Source organism: Cygnus olor, chromosome 2 (genome assembly GCF_009769625.2).
Source record: "Cygnus olor isolate bCygOlo1 chromosome 2, bCygOlo1.pri.v2, whole genome shotgun sequence".
Lineage (NCBI taxonomy): Eukaryota > Metazoa > Chordata > Aves > Anseriformes > Anatidae > Cygnus > Cygnus olor.
In genome coordinates, this window is record NC_049170.1 from 73823693 (window position 1) to 73837677 (window position 13985).

A 13985-nucleotide genomic window follows, 5' to 3' on the forward strand; every position below is an offset into this window, starting at 1 on the left:
ATAAATCAAAAATCAAGCAAAGAAGTGCTCCTATGTCATCAAATACACTATTTCTACCCACTTCTGAACAGGTATTCTTAAGTTTATTTTAATACATTTGCTTCTGGAAGCACTAGGAACATTCATAAAGATACTCAGAAAATATTGAAGTTACCTACACCAATTAAGCTTTAAATACATCAGGTTACAGCCAAAAGGTTGGTTGGTGATTACAAGCACCACTATGTCACTGAAGTATACATGTGCTTCGAATCACTGTAAGAGGTTCTTGAAGACCAGGTATACAGAAGTTGAGGAGAAGAGACATCTGGAAATAAAGGGGACCAATAGGGTAAAAAACATTTTGAACAGTAATAAGTTATTAAACTAAAAAAACAATACTGTACAGTCATACATAGTCAAAATATCACTCTTTCATAGAGCTGAGTTAAGAAACTACTGATTATTTTTTTCCTGGGATGTTCTTTTCTTCTTGAATTAGGTCTGTTATAATTATTTTTTGTTGTTGTCGTTGTTGCCAAACACATAGCCTTGTTTTCTTCAAGTTTCTGATTCTTTTCCTTATACCGGACTAAAATAAGACCTACATTATTAGGAATCAGTGTACCACCAGACAATCTTCCTTGACTAAAGAGTAATGCAGTTACTCAATGACAGAAGAACAAATCCAAGCCTCCATTTTAACTCAACTTTGGCACCAGTTCTGTCTCTGGTACCATTTCTATTTGTGGAGAAAGAAACTGTATTGATTTTTCTCCTGATGCAATCTTTAAGAGGAGTGTAGATTTAGATTAGATATAAGGAAGAAATTCTTTACTCAGAGGGTGGTGAGGCCCTGGAACAGGTTGCCCAGAGAAGCTGCAGATTCCCCATCCCTGGAGGTGTCCAAGGCCAGGTTGGATGGAGCCATAAACAACTTGGTCTAATGGGAGGTGCCCCTACCCATGGCAGGGGGTTGGAATCAGATGTCTTTAAGGTCCCTTCCAACCTCCCACGATTCTTCGATTCTTTTCACTGCTCTATACTGGCTACGTTGAGTAAGAAGTAGCAAGATTTTGCTTAGTCCATACATGCAGAAGTACACGAGATCCATATCTAAGTCCATGAGTCTCCAAACCATTGAGAATGTAAATACTCTTTTCTCCCCATACACAGCCTCAAATCCATATTCAGAGTACGCAAAACAAACAAACAAAAAGGACTAGGAGGACAAAGAAAAATAAATTCTTAATAAAATAGTGATAAAACAGTATAATGGTCATGTTTATTCTTAGAAAAGTAGGCAAAGCATGACAGAAGTCTTAGAAATCTTTACTTAAGTGCTTAATAGTTTTAATTCACTGCTGAGATTTCATTTGTAAACAATAAAATGCTAGGTTATCACTAGTTTTACAGATATCTGACCTTTATGCATTATTTAAATTGTTCATGATTTCAAGAACAGAGTGAAGTACGCTAAGTCCTATTCTCATTTAAATGCTTTACTTAAAAGAAATTCCACAACTGCTTACGTCCATATTATCAAAGCAATTTTTTTAATGGTCTATACAAGCATCTATCTGGAGTGAAGACGAAGCATACCTTGAGCACAGATAATAGGCTTCAGGTATCTGTAACAACTACAGACTTTACTAGAACAGTCAAAAGGTCATTTGCACTAGTAGTTACTCATGTATATACATGAGCACACAACATTTAGAGATCACATTAGAATTCCACTAGAAAAAGTGACCCTTCGCTTACTAAAGCATCACATCTAATTTATGAGGAAGCCGTAATAAATTAGGTAGCTAAATCTCTGGCTGAAAGAGATCATAGCTGTGTGTTACCAATTAACCTTTCAATGCACAAAACCCCAAACAGCTTCTAGTGATTTGGTTTTTAATTCATTGTCAATGGAAAGCATTCACATTATACAACTCAATAACTGATCTCATTTCACACACACACACACACAAAAAGAGTTCTTCGTATAAAGAGATGGAAGAAAATATATTTAATATTTTAAGTAGAATTATATTCCTATTATTTACTTTCAATTAACAAGTCTAAAGTGGGAGTTCCAGGTTAAAAAAATGGAGGGAGAAGGAGGTGATAATCAAAACTATTAGTGAAAGTTCTGAATAAATGTGAAGTATATCGGAATGCCTCATTTCAATTTACACGTTGTATATGTTATAGATATATACACACACACATCTACTATATATTACATAATGCATTTAGTAATTCAAAAGAAGAATAAATATTATATACTATCAGAATGTGTTATGTCTTCCAGTAACTAATTTTTCAAATTCGATATAGCTTGCTTTAAACAAACATGCATTTCCTGGCACAAAAATATTTTGTTGTTAAAATTCCAGGCAAGTCTAACAGTGCTTACTCTCAATTCAGACAGTCTCAGATTTCTGACTGCAGTGCCATTTTAATTTATATTACCAGAAGGACAAAACCAAACATCTAGAAATGAGAAGACTAGACTTACTAAAGAGCAAATACTCAAGAAAGAGGAATACAGTTGTATTAAACAGAAACAGGACAAAACATAAACCAAAGGTATCATCAGTTTTCTTCAGAGAATGACAGTGAAAGCAAAAAATGGTATGAGCTTATTTTCCTGTAAAACAATCAGAAGTGATTGTTGAGAGCTCCCTTTGGATATACAGAAGTAAAGGCGTTGCTTTCCTTCAGCGTACTTGAAGTCTGATCTTCACATGAAAGAGACATCCCAGGATAAAGGGAGCATAATATTTATAAGCCACCACTTAAAAGAATATTTTCAGACTCACAGAAGTTCCCACAGCATATTCTAAATTGCACACTGGTACACAATCTTTTCTTCATAGACTATAATCGGGTCTCAGGCTGTTCAGGGAGGTTACAGAACAATTTACTGCTTCCCCAAAACTGACTCTGTTGAAAGTAATCTGTGACTTCAGGATGAGGAAAGGATTTGAAATGACCAAAGGATTTGTGTTTATGGTGCTGACTGTAGCAATCTGTGTTGCTGAAGGAGAGCAAAGATGCCAGCTAGCCTGGGCTAGGAGCAAAAAGGAAAAGATGATGATGCAATAATGCTTGCATTAGGAGAAACATTAGAGAAATGCTTAGTTTTCATTAGACAGTTGAGTTTCAGCTGCAACTATAGTGTTTAAATTAAAAAAAAAGTAAAAAACAAATGGAAATACTACTTCATTAATTGGAGTACAATTTTGATGTTAGAGAACAAGTGAGTAAGCAAATTCTTATCACTGCACAATCCAGGCAGTTTAGGCAGATGTTGCTTCAGTTTTCTTACCTATCAGGTGCGAACAACAACATTTTATTAGCTTGCCTTTTTTAGCTTTGTGAATATCCTGAACTGGCTCGTGACTTGGTCAGATAATTGCTGGGGCCTGCAATAAAAGCAGCAGCAGGAACACTTCCAGGTAAAGGAAAATCTTAACCTGCTTTCAGGAACCTCTCAGAATCCCTGAGCTGACATGTGAAATGTCACTACAAGATTACTGTAAGGACTGTGTCTCCAGGATGGCTTGCTCATAAGTGCTGTTTTAATAATACATTCCTCTACACTACTTTGAGACAATACTAGAATCTATATTTAATATGGACATACAAGGTCTTATTTCCTCTTTATCTAAAGTGCTACATATGTTTGAACTTAATATAGGCCTCCTGGCATTTTTGCCTAACCTCCTCCTGGTCACTGGGACAGACAGACAGCAGTAAACTATAAAATTGCTCAAGTAACTTCTCAGAAATGAGAGCAGGCAGAAGATTCTACACTGGTAGTACTGTTGTCATTTTATTTTAAACTCACTGGAAAATCAGCACAGCTGCTTAACAAATTAGGGGAAACATAACAAAGGTGTGAAATGCTGTAGAAGTGTTGTCTCTTCCATACTGCAAAGGCCTTTCTTAGGGCACTTTTGAGTCACTAATTTCTAAGGTAGCATTAGGAAAAAGATCTGAGGAATCATATGATTCTCCTGAAATTTAACATGGTAATATCAAAAAATAATAAAAAAAATCTGCAGTAACACACTTCCATCCACACAGCTGAAAGCTTTCAGACAACACACAGAGGAAGACAACTTTTGCTCTTATTAGTAATTCACCTTTGTTTAAATGCCCAACTTATTGCTTTTCAGACTGCAGGTAGTTAGTTCAATTCCCAATAAAGCAAGGCTTTATGTACATTCAAGAAGTACTTAAACTAAAGCAGCTGATTTAATGCTGCTGTCTGGATCATTAGTGTGCTAGCAGGGGACTCCCAAATAATTAGTTTAAGAACTGCTACTCAGTTGTTGCTTAAACAATTTTTGAAAGTGCTGCACCAGCATTCAGAGAACTTCAAAACATCAAGAACTTGTTCTGTACCTTGACAGTTACTTATATTTCTCAATTATTGTGACATTTTACACTCATTTTGAAGTGCAAGAACTGCACAACTTGATGAAGAAGTAAAACATCAAGCCTTCAGTACTCATTAAGTACTTTAATTGCAACACTTGCAGTTACCCAGATTGTTCTGTTATGGGCCAATTATGTGACAGCTCCTGAGGGATACACAATATTGCAGTAAAGTAATGAATTAGCACCTCAACCAGACTACTAAATCCATTTTGTGAAGGACAAAAAGCACCTACAAGACGGGCACAGAGCACAACTAGTGACTGTCTTCTAAAAGACAGTATTTCTCCCATTTTAAGATTTTCTTTCTTGTTACCCATGTGAATGTAAGTAATCCACACAAGCTGTTGTTCGTGTGAACACATCCACGTGGATTCTGTACCACGAACTCCCACATGTACATAGACAGCGCTGCAGTAATCCTGAACGAAACTCTTGTGCTCTCAGCATGAGAGAAAAAAGCTTGACTCATTTAGGCAGGTAACATAGTTTCAGCAGCCAGTTTTACTAAAAATCTTATGTAAAATGAGAAAGAAAGTATTGAAGAAAAAGCATGGCAACAAAAGTCATCACCACCACCTCCTACAATAGACAGTGCCTCTCCCCCAGTTCCAGACCCTGGACTCTCATTTGGGACCTTACTGCTGATTCTCAGTAGGCTTCTGGGGAAGAGTTTCCTCTTTCCCTTGATTTTCTACACTTTGCCATTAGACTTGATATGTCATCAACTTGGACCTAGGTAATAAATATTCCTGCATGTGAACATGTCTTACATCTTTTGTCCAAAAACAAACAAACAAAAAAAAGCCACCACCTAAGTTTTTGATGTTTCAATTGAATATGCTAGTGGTATGTAGGATCACTTCACTCTTCCTCACAAAAATAAATAAATAAATAAATAAATAAATAAAGGCAGTGACAAGGGTTTTTTTTTGCCTGCAAAAAAAATGAGTTTCTCGTTTTCTCTGTTGGGATGTATAGTATAGAACAGACTTAAACACCATTTCACTTCATGTCACAATTTATCAAAATTTATAGAAAAGCTGTATATGTAGTCTTTACTCAGGTATTCACAAAAATTAACTATATTTTCAAAAAGTGATTGCTTAAAATAGGTATTTAAGTTGATATTTAAGTTAAGTAACTTACACATTCTCCTACTAGATCCAAATTGATCTGCCACTGCTGATATCTAAAATTCTCCATAAAAATTTTCGTGCTAACTGGAAGTAGGTCTTATATTTCCCAGAATAAAAAAAATAAAAAAAAAAAGCTGTGTATATTCCACAGCTTCCACTCACAATAATTCCAAATAATTCTGCAAGGATGATGACTGCAGAGAAATAACATTTGGTTTTCCCTTTCAATTAGCAGTGTGAGTTGTCATAAGATGCTGCTGCTTATGATAGCTCCTGTCTTTCTCCTGCTGTGCTCCTGGTACAACACTAGCCAATAGGAACAGAAATTAGCCTAAGTATCGAGCACAACTTTCTTACTTGAGTACCTCTTCATTTTCTATTGAAGCATAGAGAAAGAATAGGCTAAGTTGTTGGTACTGTTTTACTCTTTCATTTTTAATAACAAAGTGAGAAATTAATGGTGAAGAATACAGCAATATGAAGTAACTTTCATCTGAGGGAAGATGAGATGCTTTTTATGTTAAAAATTGAATAGAGAGTGAAGAACATACGAAAAACAGCCAAACTAGAACTCTCTCCACCTAAGAATCTGAAATGGAACTAAAAGTAAAGTTCCCAGTGGTTTTATAGATGTAAAATATATATATATATGAAGTCTCACTAAAGTATTTTGCAGCTCTTAAAAAAAGATGAAAATAGATTTGTTAAAGTTTCACTAATGATTTAGATATCTTAGACTACATTAGAGTATGTCCTGTCTAGGGATTCACACTGTCCTTCACATACTCAGCACAACAAAGACGGAGGCAGCTGATTTATCTAAATATTTCCTTTGGTACTGAAGCAACACAAAAGTTCTATACAGATCTGAAAGACAAATAACTTAAGTTGTATTTGTCAGGTTCTTCTAATAACTTGTTTCCTTGTCATTGTAATACCTACATTTTGCAGTGTTTATCTTAGTAAAACACTTCTTAAATATAATCATTTTAAGTACCTCAATTTGCTCATAACATTATTAGCATTAGCACATTGAAAGGATTTTGAAAACAGAACCTGAGAAGGGTTACGTTTACACATACACTTTCAGTCTCCATAAAGCATCTTAACAGACTGGGGGGGGGGGGTTCAATCTGCCCACATTTCGACTTTGAAAATGTCTACATCAGCTAGTCATTTAGACTCTTTACGGTCGGTGGAGGGAAACATTTTCTCACTGCAGTTCATCTTATCCTGATCTAGATATCTGTAACAGGGCAGACATATTGTCTATTTCTTTCCAACAATCATAAACCTATGACCAGCCTTGCTATCAAAAAAAATTCTTGGGTAAGTATTCTGTCATGCAAGATCCTGAAGGCCTTTTTGAGTTCTAGATTTTGATATGGGGCTCTGCCTCCAGGAGTTTCAGAACAATATTACACCTGAAGTCCTGGTACTCTCACAACAGATTAAAAATTTCCAGAACTGAGTAGCTAAGAGGCATTCTCTTGCACATGCTTTCTTCCAGCTGAAGTCAGTCGTGTTGTCTACATGTGGTTTGGCTTCCTTTCTCCACCAATATCACACACCCTGCCTCTAAATAGCACAAATTCCTAGAGGTTTTCACAAGTGCTGATTTCCCCCCGCATCCCATCTGTGTCTCTCTAGCATTGTGCTCTATTTTTTCTGTTATTTGGAATATACTTAGAATAAGATGCATTCTGAATGGTTTTAAGAGTCTTATATGCATATTTAGAAGGTCTTTCAGAAGAAAAATGTAGCTTAACAGTCAGCTATTTTTAGATGGCCATACAAACCTTGCCTGACCTGCAAACCTTGCTACAGAATTGGCAAACCAATTCTATAGGTCTGATTTCTTCAAAAATTACTTGATGTGCCTGATGAAAACACAGTATGCTCTGATACCTGTACATTACCAATTACTAAAAACACACTATGAACGAATTGTTCCACAAACAGAGAAAAAAGTTATTCTTTCTACAGATTTGTGTTTGTTCCTATTTTTATGACAGTGACATCAGCTCCCTAACACCCCTATCACACCCCTGCTAAACAAAAGATTACACATGCTGCGCCTGCAGCTATTTGTGCACTGCAAGGATAGTTAGAACAAACAGGATGACTTGCTGATTAGCTGCTGCAAACAGCAGGTGGGATGCTCAAATTCTGTCCTGTCTGTCCTCCCCTCAAGGGAACACTAATGCAGTAATCCCACTCAAGCTGTTAACCAGTTGTCACACAATGTACAAACACAATGCCCCTTTAGACTTCCTTACTTATATCTTTGGTAGACAATTGTAAACCAGTTGAGAAGGAGGGACTGGCAGACATGGCCAGTCAGCTTCATTATACCACATATAAAAAGTAGAACAGGCCAAAAACAACCTAAGCATGAAATGGAAGTACAAATTCTTTTTTTAAACAAACAAACAAACAAAAAAACATACCTTTACATAAAATAAGTTCTCAAATTAAGTTGTAAGACAATACATACTGATGGACTATATTAGCTATGCAGATTCTGTTCTACTTCTCCAAGACTGTCTGGATTGACTATACTCAGCACAGCACTGTGTGCAAGAACTACCTACAAATTTGTTAGCACTACGCTTGCCATATGTGTAGGACTTTTTGCTTAAGGAAGCGATATGAGGTGTCAATACCATTTTAGCACATTTGAAATCTGAATGAAAATTTAAGGACTGACTGCATGCATATGACCATATGGTCATAACTGTGGAATACAGAAGGGCTACATGGAATATGTTCAATTTTTTTCCAGAACCTTAGTATTAACTTGAAAATACAAGCTTTATCCCCTCAAATTTTCATCATTTAGTATTATTTTTATGAAATTGCACAAGCATAACATAAGAAACCAATACAATATCAAATATAACGGAAAGAACAAGTACAACTCAAAATCTCTTTTTTTTTTTTTAAAAAAAAAAAAGCCTATTTTTCTAATTTAGAACTCATCATGATTATTTCTGTCATTTGTTAAGTCTTCAGTTTAAACTTGTTTTTCCCCACCTCCAACTTTAGCTGAATTTAATTCCTTTGTAAACATCCGCAGAAAAAATAAATCTCTTAAATAATGGAAGATGAATGTTGTGGAATGGCTTTCTCATTTTATACTCCAATGCACAAAGTAAGAAATATATTCATTAGAAACTGAAAAGGAAAGATGGAATTGTTCTTTCACTTGACTATTCTCAAAGTAATTGTCTTTGTTTAAACCAACATCACATGCACAGTCTTAAGAAACTGCAGTTGTACTTGGTCTATAATCTTCAAGGAAGAAAATATCACCTTTTATTGATTTTCTTCTCTAGCAGCGTAGAGAAAGATGGATCAAACATAAAATTGGAGTTGCAAGCTTAAGTTTCTTATTAGAAATGATCAAATAAAATAGTATTGTAATACTATTGTATTAGTACTACTGTACTGTTACTTACTAACAACTGCATTACTGATACTATTGGATTACCTTATTATTGCAATACTATGATAGTTAAAATCTGAGAGACCATTAACCTGAGAATCTCACTTCAAATAACAAGTGAAACTAAAGAGTTGACTGAGCAAAAGTTATGACTGAATTAAAACAGAAGTATAGCAAGAAAATTCTTGAATGAATGAAAATCATGTGGGAATGGAACGTGTATAAATGCAAAAAAAAAATATCTATTTTCAAGACTTGTTAGAAAGTTTCCCCAAAAAACTTATTTCAATTTAAAAAAATAATTAAAAAAAAAAACTTTTGAGATTAACGCAAATGTTTCCAAAAGTAGTTTCCAATTTCACTTGTAGAACGTGTGCAAAGAACATCTCAATAAACTGTTATTTTAAAAGTGGCACAAAGTTATCAATATACACATCTATTTCCCCAAAGATGTAACATTATGAGTAAGAAGCAATGAACACTGCACTTCATAACCACCAAACAGCCCACTCATTTCAGAAACTGGTAATATTTACTAGATGTCATTTCTCTAAGGCAGAAGTCCTACACGGGGAAAAAATGAAGGCAGGTCTGCATTTTCCTGTTCCTGCTATCTTCTTCTGAAAGAAAATCTGCTCTCTAAGCATTTCACAACTTCTTGTCATTAAAGCAAATATGAAATACTGGCTTATTTTCTTCTCCGTCAAGTTCACAGCTCTTCTAAACGATACTGAAAGCTGTTTCCTCTCTCTGGGCTGATTAGGCGATTCACCAAAAACAAACAGGACAGCCTAGGTACCATTCCGATGCCATCATAAATAAGTACAGCTTGTCAAAAAGATCTTGATCTGCTTGATTACATCAGTTAAGCAAATTTTCTCTTCCAGTTCTAAACACACTAATGTCAACTTGTTTAATGTCCGTATTATAGCATCCCTCACAATACTTTGCTGCTACACAATACCCCACAATCTTTAGCTGCTTCTCAGTTAGTCAATACTAATAAACTACCTTCTCTGTCGAAAGGGATATCTCCTATGCAGTTATCTCACAAGCTTAAAAATAAACATTACAAAAAGCATTGAAATTTGTGCCAAAGTTTGAGGGTTTAGGGCAGTTCGTAATAAATACACAACAGATAAGTTAGATAGAAGGTAGACCCTTTAGACAACACTCTTCACTCAAGAAGTATCTAGCAAGCAATCTTATTTTCATATGATACCATTAAGCATGGAAAAGCAAGCTTGCTAATGAGAAACACATAGATAATTTCCAGGGGAGAAATGAGGAAAAAAGTAAAATGAGAAGCACCACTGAATGACCGAAGTTTAAAAATGAAACAAACCAACCAAACAAACAAAAAATTTAAAAGAGAAAACATAACCTCAGTTATGTCTTGAAACCAATACAGAAAATTTAGAAGAGCTTTTCCCCCCAGAGATAGATTATGAGAAGGATAATGAATGTAATTACACCACCTTATCATCTAACCAAGTACTCCATTTTCTAAGATGCAATACAGAGTTGTGCATATTGAAGGATAGCTCTAAATTTCAAATCTGTGGTGCAGGTAAGTAAAAGTACACAAGGTGTGAAGAATATACCCTCAATTAAGCTACAAATGATACACAGTTGGCAAATTAACAGCTGCAGCTGAAATGGTACAGAACATGATTTTACTTAGTCTTCCAGATGAATCATACTTGTAATAAAACCAGCTGCAGCAATTGTTGAGCTTTGTCAGCAGAGTTTTTATTTTGTAGTACACATGACTATAAACCCAAGTTTATAGTGCTTTCAGCAAGGAGTGTGTGTTCATATATGCTTGGCTGACATTAACAAGAGTAAAATACAAGTACTAATTAACTAATTGAATAAAGTCACTGCCACATAAAATTCAGAAGTGTTAACCCCAGTAGTTCTACATTCTGAAGTCTCACAAAGGAAGCATTAATGTCTGCAATATACAATGGACTGAAATTCAAGTAACAACGTGACCTTTAAAAAAAAGATATGCAACATATTCTCAAGAATTAGTATAACTTATCTGATTAAATGTATGGCTGAGTCAGAGCAGAACTGATGGATTGCCTTCCCTAGATCATTACACAGAGGGAAAAATAAAAGAAAAAAAAAGTAGTCTTCCAGGCAAGAAACTTTTTAGAAACATCCTCTGCTAGAAAACATCACTTAAAAAAAACACGCAAATAAACTCATAAATAATTTTTTAATGGAGTGCCATTGCTTCTCATAGGCAGCAGCAAACTGCACCCACGTAGCAGCCTTCCTTCCCCACACAACAACGCTAATGTGGAGCATTACTCAAATAATAGTAAAAATTGTCATTATGTTTAGTGCTGCTGCTTTGCACAGTTTGGATCACTGAAATTTTGTAACCTACCACTGAAGAACACTTCTTGAGAAACTGTTGAGAATTAACGCTTTATCATTTTATTCCCAATTTTGAGACAAAAGAAAGAAAATGCTAAAGCCTACTTTTGGAAAATATGTCTACTTTTCATTTCCAATTAAAACCAGGCTTCATTGGTAGATCCCAGCTCTTTACCTGCTTAAACAGAAACAGAATTGATTTCCACACTGCGGTGAACATTGCTATGCCAAAGCCCATTAGATACAATACAAGAACACAAGATTTATATATGTAAAAACTCTTCATACAGTCTCGTGTAACAAATACTGGCTATATTTTATTTCTATTGAACAATGAAGTTAATTTCTAATTTCAGTTTTGAATAATTTATTTATCTTTTTAGGGAAAAGAAAAAAACATATAGTTTACTGAAATTCTTAGATAGTAAGATTGATTTAAAGTGCAACCTCAAAACGATTTTCAGAACTGGTATCACCACTTATTAAAATAGCTGTTGCAGTTTTCTGTTTGAAGCTTTATTTAGTGTGTTTTCCACACACTTAAGAAGTTTCTTATTCTTCTAGCCAAAAATCTCGAGGTTGAAAGAAATAACATGTCCATTGTGCCAGGGGAGCTTTAAGAAAAATTTCTTCACTGAAAGGGTTGTGAGGCATTGGGACAGGCTGCCCACGGAAGTGGTTTAGTCACTATCCTTAGAGGCCTTCCAAAAACATGTAGATATGGTGCTTAGTGACATGGTTTAGTGGTGGACTTGGCAGTGGTAGGTTAAAGGTTGGACCAGATGATCTTAGAGGTCTTTTCCAACCTAAACGATTCTATAATTCTATAAATTACAACTGATAGCATTATTGTAACTGAATTAATAGTAATTTGCTTATTAGACTAAAATTAGACTAAAAAATAAATTTTTGGCTTTGCATATAAGCTATCTGCTTTCTGCTATAGCTCAACAAGATTTTGACTGAAACTAATTGATGGGAATTCAAGCAAGACAATTTGTAACATGGATGCAACAAATTAGTAATGATTTTACACTTATCATTTTCACTTCCCACTCCATTGTCTTCTTTCAGAGATAATAAGAATAATTAAACTACGTAATAACATGACAATACTGAAATGCTTTATCTGTATCTGATAATTTGTCCTTTTGTCTTACGTTACTTGCCTATATCAATGCTCTTCTAATGAAGACCCTTTTCTTCTGGTAAACTAAGGACATATTTGATTCATGGTTGCTTGAAATAAGCAAATTAATTTAAATACTTTTTAAATTTTGATCATTACTAACTGTCTTATTATACAGTCCCTCTTTTACATATTTGTTCCAAAGCTTTTCCAACTGCTTAGGGAACAAATATGTGCTTAAACTGGGAGGTTGGAATTCGGTTTGAAAACTGACAGGAACTCATGACTTACACATGGGAGGAATGCTGCTAAGCTGAATGGCAGTATCTTGAAAACTGGTAGAGGCATCCAAACGTTGTTGAGTTCAGAAATCATCAGACGTTCAGCAAGGAACCTCTGCCTGATAGCAGCAAGAAATTGTCAGTGAGGTGACTGGAACACTGCTGAGGACAGCTGTGGTCAGCTGGAGTTGCTGCACATCCAAAGGGTCAGGCAACTTTCAGAAAAGACAGATTGTGGTCCAGGAGTTCCCCCTCCCTCTTCACCATTAGCATCCGAAACACCATTTTAACAAAACTACATTTTTCACTGGGGGAGAATCCTGTCTCCTCACACTAATTAAAAACAAAACAAAACAAAAAAAAAAAAACACACACAAAAACAAACAAACAAACAAACAAACAAGCCTTGGTAATGTCTAACAGCCACAAGAAACAATCCAAAACATACCGCTCAAATGAAATTATGAAAACACTCATGAAGATTCTTTCAGGCATATTTCAGTGTCAAGGGAAAAAAGTTCATAAAATTTCACAGCCTGAAGAAATGATTAATGTTTAGAAATCATTCCACTTTACTAAGACACAAATTGTGAATTCTGTGCTACATAATGAAGAGTTTTCATGTGAGAACTGGGCTGTTCAAATTATAGGACTGTACCCCTCTGAGATCTCAGAAGCAACAGCCAAAGGATGTGTCATTTCACTAGCCAATTCTTCAACAATGGCAATTGTTGGCCGTACTGAGGATACAGAATATCCAGCCTCACTCCCCCATCACCACGGAGAGAATCACAGAAACCCAGACGTTTAGCAGGTGTTCATCTACATTCCTCTGAAACTGCATTTACAGTTAAACAGCAAAAATATTTAAGCTACATCAAGTCATCATGCTAAAGCAAAAAACTCTGCTTTACATTTGCAAGGCCTTATTACAATTTATCTTCTTCAAATAGAGTGAAGCAGCATTGAAATAGGTGCATAATAAAGTAGCTGTGATCTGTTATTTATAGCACACCAATACTGCAGTCCCTTGAAATCATAAGATAAAAACGTTCTTTAAAGCAGAAAATCAGACTTCAATTATAGAATGAAATTACTGGTGAACGATGAATTAAATAAAAGCGGGGGACGGATGATGGGAGTGCAAAACAACTAATACTTTGCTTATATATTCAACTTAA

The 13985-nt window shown here is 35.2% G+C and overlaps 1 protein-coding gene across 3 annotated transcripts in view; it reads right to left on the reverse strand.

Moving 5' to 3' along the window:
- The window catches only part of CDH18 (cadherin 18), a 548781-nt gene that overhangs the window by 329311 nt on the left and 205485 nt on the right, over positions 1 to 13985 (reverse strand). The window contains exon 1 of one of the 3 annotated variants that reach the window (XM_040548562.1): positions 10482 to 10542. The exons of the other annotated variants lie outside the window; for them this stretch is intronic. The gene's annotated coding sequence lies outside the window, so the exon portion shown is untranslated. Of the gene's footprint in view, positions 1 to 10481; positions 10543 to 13985 lie in introns of those variants that run through there. 3 annotated transcript variants of the gene reach the window in all.